At 37.2% G+C, this 14,968-nt stretch overlaps 2 non-coding genes across 2 annotated transcripts; both read left to right on the forward strand.

Annotated features, from left to right (window-relative positions):
• The first annotated feature begins 10,327 nt into the window (after positions 1-10,327).
• LOC141675880 (small nucleolar RNA R71) lies at positions 10,328-10,434 on the forward strand. Its single transcript, XR_012556508.1, has one exon. It is a non-coding gene; the product is annotated as a small nucleolar RNA R71 (small nucleolar RNA).
• A 3,608-nt stretch (positions 10,435-14,042) lies between these two features.
• LOC141675387 (small nucleolar RNA R71) lies at positions 14,043-14,149 on the forward strand. Its single transcript, XR_012556043.1, has one exon. It is a non-coding gene; the product is annotated as a small nucleolar RNA R71 (small nucleolar RNA).
• Positions 14,150-14,968: the final 819 nt, after the last annotated feature.

A 14,968-nucleotide genomic window follows, 5' to 3' on the forward strand; every position in this document is an offset into this window, starting at 1 on the left:
CCTCGAATATACAAATAGGCTATGACATATGACTTACAATCTCCCCCTATTTGTTTGTTAGACAACAACACACAAATACCTAGAGGATAACTCAACTAACAAATAAGAAAAAGATATAAACTGAAATGCAAAGTAAATAGTAGAAAAGTTCTGGACTAGATTTAACATTTTCCAGATTCCAAGTAGATGTTCCTCTAGACTGAACATATCTTCAAGTAGTTCCATCTTCATTTGTACAACCACATTTCCTGTTGAGAAGCCCATATCTCTCTTGCTTCTCCCCCTATAAGAATCAACTGATTAAAGAAGATCACCTTCGTTTACCACCTCTCCCGTGCAATAGGATCCGCAGATAAAAACCAATGGTACTCCCCTAACAGCTTCTTCCCTTACTAGAAAATCACCTTGTGTTTACCACCTCTCCCGTACAATAGGATCCGTAGTTACAAACAACAATGGTGTGGTGTAGTGTACATGTAGGATCTTTTTCTTCCTCCCTGCTATTTTTCCCCCTTAGTTGAGGAATCCTCCAAACTATTTCTTAAGCTTTTATCTCCCCCTTAAAGAAGGAATGTATGCCATCGTCTGAAGGAGTTCTCATATTTCACTTGGTTGGAAAAGAAATAACAAGTAGTTTCTCTTTCTTCCTCACTGTGAGTGTGTGATCCTGTTTAGTGTACCTCACATGTGTTTCACTCTTCTCTCCACTCGTGTTTACACTCATTCTCAAAAGTGTATCACTCTTCTCTTATAGCTCCATAATCCAGCTGTACCTGTAAGGAAAATCACCTTAGCCATCCTTAAGGAGGTCACAGGTGGTGCAATGGGAGTTCACAAATCCCCATCCTTGTTAAACTCGTCAGATGAATCTGAGTCATAATTTACAAGTTGCTAGTTTCCCTTTTAGGGTTCCAGATTTGAATTCTGGGAAGGTAAACAATGATCCAAAGAATTTAGCATAAAGTTCAAGGTTCCCTTCTAATGTCTGTGAAGACATTTCCTTGTGACTCATCAGGTAATATCTGAATCATTGTCAACAAGTTGCCGATCTGCACCTATGTCAGATCCACTATCCGCAGATGCATCCAGGGGATTTAAGCCTGGGGAGGTAGACACTGACCACTGACATATGGCTTTTGGATCAGTATCCTCTCCTAACACCTGTAAAGGCAATTGGTCCTTTAACGAACCTTAAACAATCGAATCTGACCTAAAAATGGTCGAAACTCTTGTTTCCGTCAACTCATCCTTTGTGTGTGTAACCTCTCCTTGTGCATCAAGAATTGTTTATGTTTGAAGTGGTGACACTACATCGGATGCCTTGGCCGACAGGCAAAATTCAATAGACGCACCCTGTTGAGAGAATGAATCTAGTAACTGTTTTTGTGCCTTTTCAGCCATTACATCTTTTTGAGAAGATGTATGGGGGCTAGCAGCTGTCTCGGTTTAAATACTACTCATCTATGTAGGAGACAGAGCTACTGGGTTGACTACAGAACCTTCCTTATGTGGCGCACTAAGGCACTATCTCCCTCACGCTCATTCATACTACATTTAGTGGTAAGAGAGTGTTGGTTGGTTCTGTTTTTATGTTTGTCTTTACAGTCTGGGATAGACGTTGTGGGTTTTCAACCTCATGACTGTCGATGAAAGAAAGTCATTGGAGACTGAACCTGTAACACAGAACATATGGTAATAGAGAGAAAATGTAGAAAGAAGTTTGATTTTGTTTTTCAATATGAAAGAGTTTTTGATAAAACATTGATCACTTAGGGTAAAGTCTAAGTAATTCTCATTCATGTCAAAAGCTTACAAATATCTGCAACATAATGTTAACAACATATCATTGACCGATACTTGTCAAGTACTTTAGATACTAATTGTTATGTTGCATAATCAATATATCACTGCACATATAAAACAATATCATTGTGCCTAATGATAAGAGAGTTAAAAATATGACGACTCTACTAGTTCATATTAAACAATAACTTCAGTTAGAGTGCCATACCATGTTCTTGACGATTGCTTGAGTAATACACTAGTTCATACCAACCTGAAGTGAGATTGTGAAGAAGAGATTGCATAGTCTAATAGATCTGCAGCTGCAAAGTCCATGAACTGTGGTGCATTGACTTCCTCTTTTAACTCACCAACCAGGAGTACACTTGTACACATCTTACTAGAGTCCAATTCCAAGTGTAATGTGCAGCAGGTGCCTGATATGTCGTAATATTCTCAAGTCTCGTCACTGGTGCTATATGTTAGATAATGCTTCCTGATAATAACCTAGCACACTATACAAATTTTCAATGATAACATTCCCAGCTTGCAAACAGCCATATCCCTCGGATAAACCTTTGCTGTTATCTCCAAAGGTAACCATGAGGCCAGCTTTCTCAACCACATTTGATAGCAGGGCTCTATCTCCGGTCATATATCTTGATGATCCACTGTCAAGAATCCACACTACCGGTTATACCTGTTTAATGCCCTGCACTACAAATGGATTAGACCTTCTTCGGAACCCAAACTTGGTTGGGCCCGGCATACTTGTAGAATTGTCCTTTGTCAGGCAAAACAACATTTTTAATTTTAATTGTCTCAACTTTCTCAATGACTGAACATTTGACCTTGTAAACAGCCTTAACAAATTTCTGTTTAAGCTTAGGCACAAATGTCTCCTTTCTAGCCTTAGAAGGACTGGCAGTCTTAGACCTATCATGCTTCTTGTTATTCACATGCTGACGAGGAGTAGTCTTATCATTAGAAACATGCTTACCATTAAAATAAGCATACATCATATTAAAAGCACAAGACATACAATTAGAAACACCACATGCTTTATGAGAGTGATTAACAGCAGGCAATTTATGCATGGTAGACATGGCATTTTTGTTATCCAACTCATGTGTGTCTGAGTTAGTCTCAGTTACTTTCACAACTTTGACTGGAACTTTCGACACACTTGACTTGGAAACAACCTTCTCATTAGCAAGATCTTCAACACGTATTTCTTCTTGAATAACAGAAGAGGTCGCATCAAATGGTTCAGTAATTGATGGTTTATAGAGGGGTTCATCAACACCCTTAAGCACATGTGGTACTTCCCTCCCTTTAGCACAGACACGAGGAGGGGAGTTTATGCCTAATTCTCCAATAGTAACATTGTAATCATAACCTATTCCAGATGTTTGATTAACAGATTGCTTACTGTAGAACTCTTTAGCCTTCGAACAAGAATTGAAGTAGGCTCTAACCTTAGTCTCAAGACCGGTGATCTTGTCTTTGAGAATAGTTTCGAGTTTTCTATAACAGTCAACTCTATTCTCTAGAAAAGATACTTGTTCTTTTAATTTGTCTTGATTAATGTGCACAAGTCTTAATTCATTGACCTCTTTCTCAAGGTCTGTGATCTGTAAACTTAACAGTTCATTATCACGACGTGCACAATCTAAGTTACCTCTTAGATGATAAACCATTTCAGCATCAGAAAGTTTTACCTCTATTCTTGACGATGAAGCTTTTCCATCAATAGCCATAAGAGCAAGATTTCCTTCATCTTCATCTTCACTGTCAGTATCATCCCAGCTTCTTCCCTTTGCCAGATAAGCCCTTTCAGAGTTCTTTCTTACTTGCTTTGGCTTCCTACATTCTGTGACAAAGTGTCCCAACTCATTACAGTTATAGCATCTAATGGTGCTCCGATCAACCATCCCTGTTTTGTATCCACCACTGCTGGTGTTAGAGGATGAAGATCCACCTTTCTGGAATTTGTTGTAGTTGGACTTGTACTTAAGCTTGGGATTCCTCTTGAATCTGACATGGGAGAATCTCTTGACAATTTGGGCCATTGACTCGTCTTCCAATTGCTCCAGCTCTTCCAAGGAATAAAAATCATCACTTGATTGATTTGTAGTAGGAGGATCATATTCTGCTACTAACATATTTTCCTCAGCCTTGGAACACTGTACCATTCTCTCCAATTGTTGAGATTGCTGTTGTTGTTGACCTTCAGCTACAAGTGCAGTAGATGTGCTGACCATTCTATCTTTCCCGTAGACTTCCTTCTGCTGAATCTGCTCCAACTCATAGGTTTTCAACACACCATAGAGTCTATCCAAAGAAATCTCACTCAGATCTCTAGCTTCTCTAATGGCAGTGATTCTATGTTCAAAATGAGTTGGCAGTGTTAAAAGGAACTTTTTGTTTTCCTCCCTGATTGAATAATATTTTCCATTTATGTTCAGGTTATTGATCAATGCATTGTACCTCTCAAATACTTCAGAAATTCCTTCTCCTGGATTTGATTTAAAATGTTCATACTCAGAGGTTAGGATCTCCAACTTGTTCTCCCTAACTTCCTCTGTGCCTTCATTAATCACCTCAATAGTTTCCCACATGTGTTTGGAATTTTTACAGTTCATCACATGTCTGTTCATCAAGGGATCAAGGGAATCAATTAATATTAATTGAAGGCTGGCATCCAAGGAGGCTTCTTCCTTCTCAGCAGGAGTAAAATCTTCAGGCTCTTTTGGATAGGTTCTAGCTTTGGTAATCACAACATCATCTACTATCACCTCTGGTTCAATAACCATCGGAGTTTTTAGACCCTTCTTTAACAAGTTCAGATATTTGGGATTTGCAACTTGTAAAAATAATAACATCTTCTTCTTCCACATAATATAATTTTCTTTATCAAATAGTGGAATTTTAACGGTTCCAACTTTTTGTGAAGTCATTATGAATTTTTGAATAAATAAAAATTCAAGGAGTTGAAAAATCACAAAAGTCTAGGATCTTGATTTGTTCGTTAATCAGAAGGCTCTGATACCAATTGTTAGGTCCCAATGTGTTTGTAGAAGGGGGGGTTAAATACAAACAGTACCGAATAATCGAATTAAATGCGGAATAAAAAATGTGAAACAAAATTCAAGTTAAATAAAAATATTATTAAACTTGAAAGGTGTTACAACAACTGTATCGATTACAAGGAATTAATCTCAAATAAATTATCACAAATCTAGAATAAATTTGACATGAACTTTTTCTATTTTTGTAATAAAAAGATTCAAATGCTAAACGCAATTTGAGATTAAGTTCTAGGGATTTTGATCCGCTAGATTGTTACACAAGAACAAGAGAATGATTTCTAGTTGATTGGATTTAACATTACAAACTAGAAATTGTGATCTTGAATTAGCAGATAAGATGAAATATTTGGCTGCTTTTTCTCTCTGTATGTTCTTGAATTCTTTTTTTTGTTGAAATCTTCTTTTCTTGAATGGCTGCTTCTGTCTTTTTAATCAATCAACAGAATGGAATGAACTGGAATGACAATCCCATAGCTGGTAGGACTTTCGGTGAGACTATCCTTTGAACTAGCAAGACAATCTCAACAGCTAGCAAGACTTTCGGTATGACAATCAAATGAACTAGAAAGACTATCAGAATGAACTAGCAAGACAATCTCCTCCCAGTGTAACTTTCGGTGAGACTATTGAAAATGGCCTGGCATGACAATCGGTATGACAATCCTGATTGTCATGCTAGTTCATTTTCAATTGTCTTGCTGATTTAATGCAGATTTTAATCCAATTTAAATTCTGAAAATCCTTAATATTAATTCTGAATTAATTAATCAATTAATTTAATTAATCAATAAATTAATCTTTGCAGATATAATTTATTTTCTTAATTAAATTATATGACTTAATTAATTAATAGAGAATTAATACTAACCTTGAGCAGCAACCATTCTTCTGAATATCTTCTGAAAATCACTGAAAATTATGAATCAATTCCACCACTTCAATGTTGACACTCGATGTACTGTCTGGTTCATGAGTGACTAACTTCCGTGACGTTTCTTCATGTCTTGACTTTGATAATTGATTTTCTTCAGATTAAATCCTTGTAATTATCTGATACCCTGACGAGATCTCTGTCACTTGATTAAATCCACACTCTTGATTTATATCACTGAGGCATGATCAATTTCTTGAACTTCTTCCAGTGAATTAATTCCTCAAGTCTGTAGATGAACCTTGTTTCTAAATCCTTTGACAGATATTACTCTGTGAGATCTCTTTTGACGGTAGATCCACTATTTACTTATTACATTCTTATTTGAGTTGAGTTGAATCCTCGAATATACAAATAGGATATGACATATGACTTATATTATTCCTATCTCTTCCTTCCCCAATGTACTTGTTCAATCTTCCTTTCCGAATGAGGAATTCTATTTCATCTTTCAGTTTCCTACACTCATCGGTGTCATGACCAACATCTTTGTGAAATCTATAATATTTTCTCTTGTCTAGCTTGGCAGGATCTTCCTTGAAGGGTTTAGTCCAATGAATATCTTGATCTATCTCGATTTCCATCAAGATCTGGCTTCTAGGAGCATTCATCTTAGAGTATTCAGCGAACTTTTGCCCAGGTCCTCTCTTCTTAGGGGTTGAATCAGGGTTTTACTCAGTTCTAGGATACTTGTCCTTAGCGATATATTCCAGATCAGTTTTCCGCTTCTTACCTCCAGCGGGCTTATTGCTCACTACGGTCTTCCTCATGCTCTCTTCCACCTTGATGTACTTCCCGGCCCTATCTTGGAGCTGTAATATGCTTTCAAGGGGCGCTTGGCCAATGACATCTTGAAGAACTCTTCCTTAGTTCCCTGTTGCAGTGCTATCATGGCTACCTTGTCATCAAGGTCCGGGACTTTTAAAGCTTCCTTCTTGAATCGATTCAGGTAGTCTCTCAAGGATTCTTTCACTCTCTGCACAATGCTCATGATGGATGCTGAACTTTTTTCATGCACTCTCTCGCTGATGAACTACTTAATAAAAGCCTGGCTTAATTCTCTGAAGGACCCAATAGAGTTCGAGGGAAAACAACTATACCATCTTTGAGCCATACCCGACAGGGTTTGAGGAAATGCACCACACTAAATAACGTCATTCACGGGCTGCAACAACAGTGCATTGGAGAATGTCCTGACATGATTAGAGGGATCTCCCGTGCCATCATAAGATTTGATAGTGGGCATCTTGAATTTCCTTGAGATATGAGCGCTCATTATTTCTTCAGTGAATGGTGGAGTAGGATCATCAGGATCTCCAAGGGGAAGAAGATTGCTCTGATCAGCTCTTGAGACTACAGACCTTCTTTGTGACGGACCATCCAGGTCTATGATTGGAGGAGGATTTCTCCCCCTAGGTGGTAATGGGGGCCTAGGAACCTGCTGCGCCTCCAAGTCGCGCTTCAGCCTTTGAATCTCAGCCTCACGGGCCTTGATTCTCTCCTGCACTTCTTGGGGATTCACCCCTCGGGTGCTTCTAGGACGTTGGTTACCATCAGCCATCGGCTCTTTGCCAGCACGTCTCCTTCTTGGGGCCACTTCATCATCTGAAGATTCAGAGTCTCTCTCAGTATAAGGACCAGAAAATTCCTGATCCTCTGGGATAGGAGCCAAACCTTGTATGTAGGGGGTATTCGCCCTCGTGCTTCACCCCGTGCAGCATGTCCACTTCCTCCAACCTCTGGGTAAAGGGGCATCCCATAAAGGGGGTTAGCAGTCACAATAGTTGAATACTCATACCCAACGGGTCGAGAATTCATAGATGTATGTAGCTACTGAAGTTGGAAATTCATCCCTTGAGTAGCCGAGGGAATCTTCCTTTGTGGCTGAGGTTCAGTTGCCCCTACCTGGGCTTCTCCTTGGGTGGCGGCATAGGTTGAATGCAGAGGTACCTCCACGGCTGACGAAATCACTTGGGTTGTCCCCGCGGGTGTTCCTTCTTCAAGGGCGCTGCTTGTTCTCCGTGTTCTCGCCATGGTTGTTGTTGTGCTTTCCCATAAAGGCGCCAAATGTTATGGATCAAAAACTAAGATATAATAATTGCTGTGTTTATTACTAGAGAACGTGAGCATCGAGGCTCGATTTGACTGCTCTTGTATTTTGTGACTCGATCTACCTTACAAGATGCCTACGTACCTTGCTGTATGTCAAGGATCAAGTCAAAAAACGTAGTTCTGATTTCTAGGGTGAGACCCCTTATATAGATGTTGGGAGCCCTTGAATTGGACTTGGGTTAGGAGACTTGGTGATCAAGTCTCAGAATTAGAATGGACTTTGGAGTCCTAAGAAGTAGGAAGCTGATTCCTTATCCCACCAGGTTCCTTGGAGGCCAATCTACAAGAATTTATTCCTCCACTAGGACTCATCTTACCAGCTGATTTATCCCTTATTAATTAATTACGAAATTAATTAATATTCAAGGTTTTGGGCCTTCTCAAATGGGCCTAGTTGTTGGCCCAATTCTGATATGATTAATGCAACATTAATTACATACCCAAGCCTTATTTTCTTCCCCATCAAGTGGGCATGGGAGTTTTTGCAGATGTGCAATCCATTAAGTCAAACTTCTTTTAAAGATCATAAATATATTTGGTTTGACTAATAAATATTTTGATAGTGTTTTTTCCCCAGAGACACACTATTATGTATATATTATGAAACATTTGGATTATTAATTATGATTCTATGGATTATTCTTTAGTAATTTATTATATCTTTATTTTCTGCGATAAAAGGTTAGATTAATAAATGTACTTGGAATATGATATGTAAATCTATATCTCTAAGTACATGACTTAGAAATGAGATTATGAGAATAGTATTGATATTTCTAAAGGTCCCTAGTCAAGTATTATTATTAAGGGATGATAATAAATATGTTGAGACTAGTGTGTTTGTTGACTGATGATCACATCTCATTGATCATAGGTATGGTGATACTAAAGTCAAAACACATGCACATGTATTAAATACATGGTGCTGGATTGACCCGTTGTGAGATACTATATGTTTAAAGTGTCATAAGTTAATCTCACAGTGATAATGATGTATTGGTCCTGTGACCTAAAATCATTATATTTCTATACGAGAATTAATATACTTTGATGCTATTGAAAGTTATCCTTGACCGGGTAATAATAAAAGTAGACAGTGGGTATATTATGAATCATATGAGAAATATGAATGATCTAGATGGGATTTAGCCCTTCTTTATTAAAGGAGAGATATTATTGGCCTCTTGATTGAGTAAGACTATAAAATGCATGGTCGTGCTCAAATACTGATTTGTTTAATAGTTTACTCAATGATCAAGGAAAGAAGGATTAAACGTTAACAGAGGTTGACACAATGCATGCCTCGAGTTTGATCTATAATATAAGGCTAAAGGGATTATATTACATTATATATTATTCACGAAAGGTTTAATTGAATCACCAATTATTATTATTACTTAGGGAGCAATAATGTATTACTAGATGCCACTCATTATGTATAATTTTATTATTAGAAAATAAAATTATTGTCAACGTAATAATAATCTAAAGGGTCACACACAATGAACGTTTAAAACAGAGTGTTATTTAAATTATGAATTTAAATATTTTATTATTGTTAATTTGAATTTAATTATTAAATTAATTAAGTGAGCCTTGATTAATTGTATATATTAGAATTCGAAGTTAATAATAATATAAACCCAAATATGAATGGGTCCTTTTAGAAGCCCATTATGATTAGGGTTAGGCCCGAATCCCCTCTCTCCCTATATATGCATTAAGATGTATATTATTAGGGTTTAGAAGAAATATCATATTTTTGAGAAAACCCTAGTAGCTCTACATCTTAGAGAGAGAGAAAGAGGCAACCAAATCGGCTTTGACATATAAGAGCCTGGTTTTTGCACATAAGCCGCAACTCCTCCAATTCAGACATTTTTAATTTGAAGATAGATCTGCACCTCCATGACTTTGTTGTTGAAGTTGGAGTTGTTGTCTTGATGCATATTGCGGTTGTTGAAAATCAGGAGGGTTGAATTGCTTTGCTGTATACAGCTGATAAGGCTGTTGCATCGCACTCTGATTTTTGCTCCAGTTGAAGTTAGGATGATTTCAGTAGTTAGGATGATAAGTGGTTGGAATTGGTTGTTGCGATCTCTGAAAGTTGCTCACAAACTGAGCTGATTCACTAGATATAGTGCATTGCTCCGTCACACAGCTCACAAACACCGGTTATCTGATTAACACCATAGTTAGCCAGAGAATCGATCTTCATAGACAACGCCTTTAGTTGAGCAGTGATAGCCGTAGCTATATCCACTTCAAGAACTCCTCCTACCTTGCCATGTGGCAATCTCTGAGTTGGATACTGATATTCATTAGCAGCCATCAGTTCAATTATATCCTAAGCTTCCTCATAGCTCTTTGCCCATAATTGTGAAAGCAATTGATGATCATCCAATCAGGCATTCCATGATGAGAACACTTCCTAAGCATCTCCTTGTAGTACTCCCAAGCTTCATATAGATATTCGCCTGATTGCTGCGCAAATTGAGTAAGAGCATTCCTCATTGCAGTTGTCTTCGCCATAGGGAAGAATTTAGTAAAAAATTTCTGAGCGAGATCCTCCCAAGTAGTGATAGAACCTGCTGGTAGAAACTGTAACCAGCACTTAGCTTTATCCCTCAGAGAAAAAGGGAACAGTCTCAGCTTCACAGCATCTCCAGAAATATTGTTGAACTTGAAGGTGTCACAAATCTCGATGAAATCCCTAATATGCATATTAGGATCTTCCGTTGGAGAACCCCCCAACTAGATTGAATTATGTTCCATCTGAATTATGCCAGGCTTGATCTCAAAGGTATTAGATGCGATAGCTGGCCTGACAATGCTAGATTGAATGTCATTGATCTTTGGTTGAGAAAAATCCATCAACGCTTTCGTTAGTGCTACTGGTTCTCCCATAGTAATAAAAACTAGAGTATCTGAAACTCACGACTAAAGTAAACCTTGTAAGAAAAAGGATCCAAGTCAGTGAACTTTAACGACCACCGATTTTAAACACATAAACTAAAATTAACACCGAGTCCCCGGCAACGGCGCCAAAAACTTGTTAGGGCGAAAACACACGCTAAAATTACCAGCAAGTATACGCATTCACAAGTAATATAGAATTCTTTCTAGTTCGTTCCCACAGAGACTGGTTTAGGTTAACTTCAATTTATGCCCTTATGCAACAGTGATATGGCTATCGTTCAATGCTAAGACAAATAACCAATTGGTTTTGTTTAACTAAGAGATTATACTAAATAATATTAACTAAGAGAATTGAGGTTAAATTACCTATATGAGACAAACATGGGATTCTAACTTCATTACTACTTCATTCAAAGTCATTGTTCTTAACCTTAGCATGCAATGGTGATGACAACTAATCAGATAACATGAAACTAGTAGACGCCAACTTTCATTGTACGAATACTCTACTACCAGACATCCACAAAAGAGATAGAAGCTGAATAGACATTAATTATGTTGAGACCCTATATGTCTATAGAATTTGACAACATAAAGGTTTAATGAACAAGTTATATATCGTGATTACATAGGGCAGGTAAGATGGTTAAAATTACCTACGAATCATGCATAATAAATACATGAACCTATGCTAGCATGGCAAGTTCTAAATCTCTATATTCATTATCGCTTCAATAGAGATTAACACGCTATCTTACATGTTAGCTACGCACATAAGATGAATAAGCACAACTAATACTAGGATATCAATCAATCACCACACGCCAAGATATTGAAATAAATTAACTATAGAAATCCATAAGTAAATCCGTTAGAACCCCACGATAACGATTAGTTCATAATCGAACTCATCGTCACTATGGGTTCCAATGAAAACATAATAATAAATAATATAAGAGTACTAGGGTTCAAAGACAAATCGAAAACAAGCATCCAAGTATCAACTATACTAAAAAAAACAAAAGTCTTCTTTTCTGTAGCCGTCTTGTGCTCTCTAGGTCTTCTTATTGCTCTCTCTTGGCTCCTTGTTGTTAAAAACGTCTTTTTATAATTATATATAAGCCCCTAGTGGACCTGGACTCTCAAAATCATCAAATTCTACTAAAATAAGGATTCTGGGGCAAAAAGGGCGGGGCGGCCGCGGTGGTTTTGGGGGCGGCCGCGCCTGACTTCTAGATTTTTCTGCTGATTCTTCTTTTGGTCGTATCTTGAGTTCTGCTCGTCAGAATTAGGCAATTCAACTGCCCACGCGAAGCTAATGAGATTATCTACAAATTGAGAGTGGCCTAGGCTTCCAATTCTTAGATCTTTTCAGCATATTTCCTTTAAAATCTCCTTTCTTCATTTAACTTATGCCTGAAGTAGATATAAAATCCATTTATCACACCCCCAAACTTGAATCGATGTTTTCCTCAAGCATAAACAGACTCAAAACTACAAAACATCCTAATGTATGAATGCAACTACGTGAATGCAACTAAATGATAATACAGTCGATCCCCTCAGAATAATCATAACCAAATAAATAAGCTAACGCCTCTAAGAATGCAATACCTCAAAACAGAGTTCGAATAAATCTCACAAATCAACTCACAAACCAGAACATGCATGTGTAGAATGCTTAACAGGAATACTCTCGATACTAGATCAATAATTATAACTTATCTATCATCAAAATAATCACAAGTTTATAACTAGAATAGACGTTAAACATATAATGACCCACAACACCTCCTTTCTACTAGAATTACACAACGATTCATGCTATTATTGAACACATAACAAAAATGCTTAATTGACCGTGCAATGAATGAGGTCCCAAAAGACTTATGCAATAATACCATATAGCGAGCGTTATGTTAGCGGATCCCAAACCATAAAAGCCTTAGGTCACTAGGCACTAAGTCCCCTAAGAACTTAATAACTAGAGTATTAAAGAGCTTACTATTGGTCAATTATGCATAAAACAATTTTTTTTCTTTTTCTTTTTTTTTCTTTTGCTCTTTTTTTCAATTTCTGAATGAGTGTGTTTCGCTCCATCTCATTCAACCCTAGACTACTCATAAAATATGAGCCGGCTACTAGCCATTTGACACCTAACCTTATAATAACTAGTAATGAAATCCAAGTTTTTCTTTAGTTTAAAAATCAGTATTTTTACGTCATCACGAGAATACCAAAAATTTCTAGATATAAACAAGTGATTAAATCTCAACAAATAAATAAATATGATCATGATCTAGATCAAAAGCAATCCTATAAGACTTTGTGAATGTTTTTGTTTCTGGCATGCAAATCAATTCATTAAGACTTAAACAACCCTCTATTCATCATCACTACACTCAAATTAACATCAACTTATCAGATAATAATAGCTCAACCTAAGGGATCATGGTATATGCATGCACATGCAACTATATGAACTCACATAAAAATATAAATAAAAATGTCCTATATGAACAATCATGCAAAAATAGGAATGAAATACAAGCAAACATGCAATATGAATTTATATGAATCTATATGGACACACACAAACTAATCCTTATATTATCACCCCCAAACTTAAAATTTTCAATGTCCTCATTGAAGGTAATAATAAGGATTTCAGAAATACCTAGTTAGTGGGATGATCACCCTCCTCGGGTGGAGGATCAGGTGGCTAATCAACCTCGACGCCAGTATCTCGCGCTCTGATTTTTGCTCCAGCTGAAGTTAGGGTGATTCCAGTTGTCAGGATGATAAGTGGCTGGAACTGGTTGCTGCGATCTCTGAAAGTTGCTCACAAACTAAGCTAATTTACTAGATATAGCGCATTGCTCCATCGTATATGAACCTACACACAGCTCATAAATACTGGAATCTGATTAACACCATAGTTAGCCAGAGAATCGATCTTCATAGACAACACCTTTAGTTGAGCAGTGATAGCCGTAGTTGTATCCACTTCTAGAACTCCTGCTACCTTGCCATGTGGTAATCTCTGAGTTGGATACTATAATTCATTAGCAACCATCAGTTCAATTATATCATAAGCTTCCTCATAGCTCTTTGCCCATAATGCTCTACCTGATGCTGCATCGAGTATGGGTCTTGAAGGAGCTCCCAAAGCATTGTAAAAGAAATTGATGATCATCCAATCAGGCATTCCATGATGAGGACACTTCCTAAGAATCTCCTTGTAGCGCTCCCAAGCTTCACATAGAGATTCTCCTAATTGCTGCACAAATTGAGTAGGAGCATTCCTCATTGCAGCTGTCTTCACCATAGGGAAGAATTTAGTAAGAAATTTTTGAGCAAGATCCTCCCAAGTAGTGATAGAACCTGCTGGTAGAGAGTGTAACCAGCACTTAGCTTTGACATCATCAATCAGAACTTATGCATAATTTCATAATGAACAAGTTGGGGGAGATTGTAATATATAATAGATGATGTCAAAGATTACTGGAGCTAACAATGTCATTAGCATCTATGATCTGAGTGGAAGATTAATAAATAGTTATTTTCAGTAATCAGTTAAGCTTGGGGCCAACCCTAATTTAGTTGTATTGTTATCTGAATTTTTATTCTGTACTTGTAACACTTAAAGTCTGTAAAAATGCAAAGGAGCTGACTGGAATCTTTTTCCTAAAACAGTATCAAGCCTAAGGATTCTATCTGGAAGAAGATCAAAAAGATCATGCCTCAGAAGAATTTTGAAGAAGCTTGAAGTTGAATAAATTTGTTTGGAGAAAAATGTTCTAAGTCAAGATCTCTACAAGTCACAGATTTAATATTATAGAGAAGTCATTCAAACTCCAGAGAGTACCGACGGATAAGCAATATCTACTCGACGGATGAGCTATATATATCCACTCGATGGATGAACAATATCTACTCGACGAATGAACAATATCTACTCGACGGATAAGCTATACATCTACTCGATAAATGAGAAATATCTACTCAACGGATAAGCAATATCCACCGGGAGTAGAGAAGTCAGGAAAGCTACTCGAGAACTCAAAAAGATATCGACAAGTCATTCTTTCACTAAAGAACTCAGAGTTATCGACAAGTCTATATCCATTCA

This window comes from Apium graveolens, chromosome 7, assembly GCF_009905375.1.
Source record: "Apium graveolens cultivar Ventura chromosome 7, ASM990537v1, whole genome shotgun sequence".
NCBI classification, from domain to species: Eukaryota; Viridiplantae; Streptophyta; class Magnoliopsida; order Apiales; family Apiaceae; genus Apium; species Apium graveolens.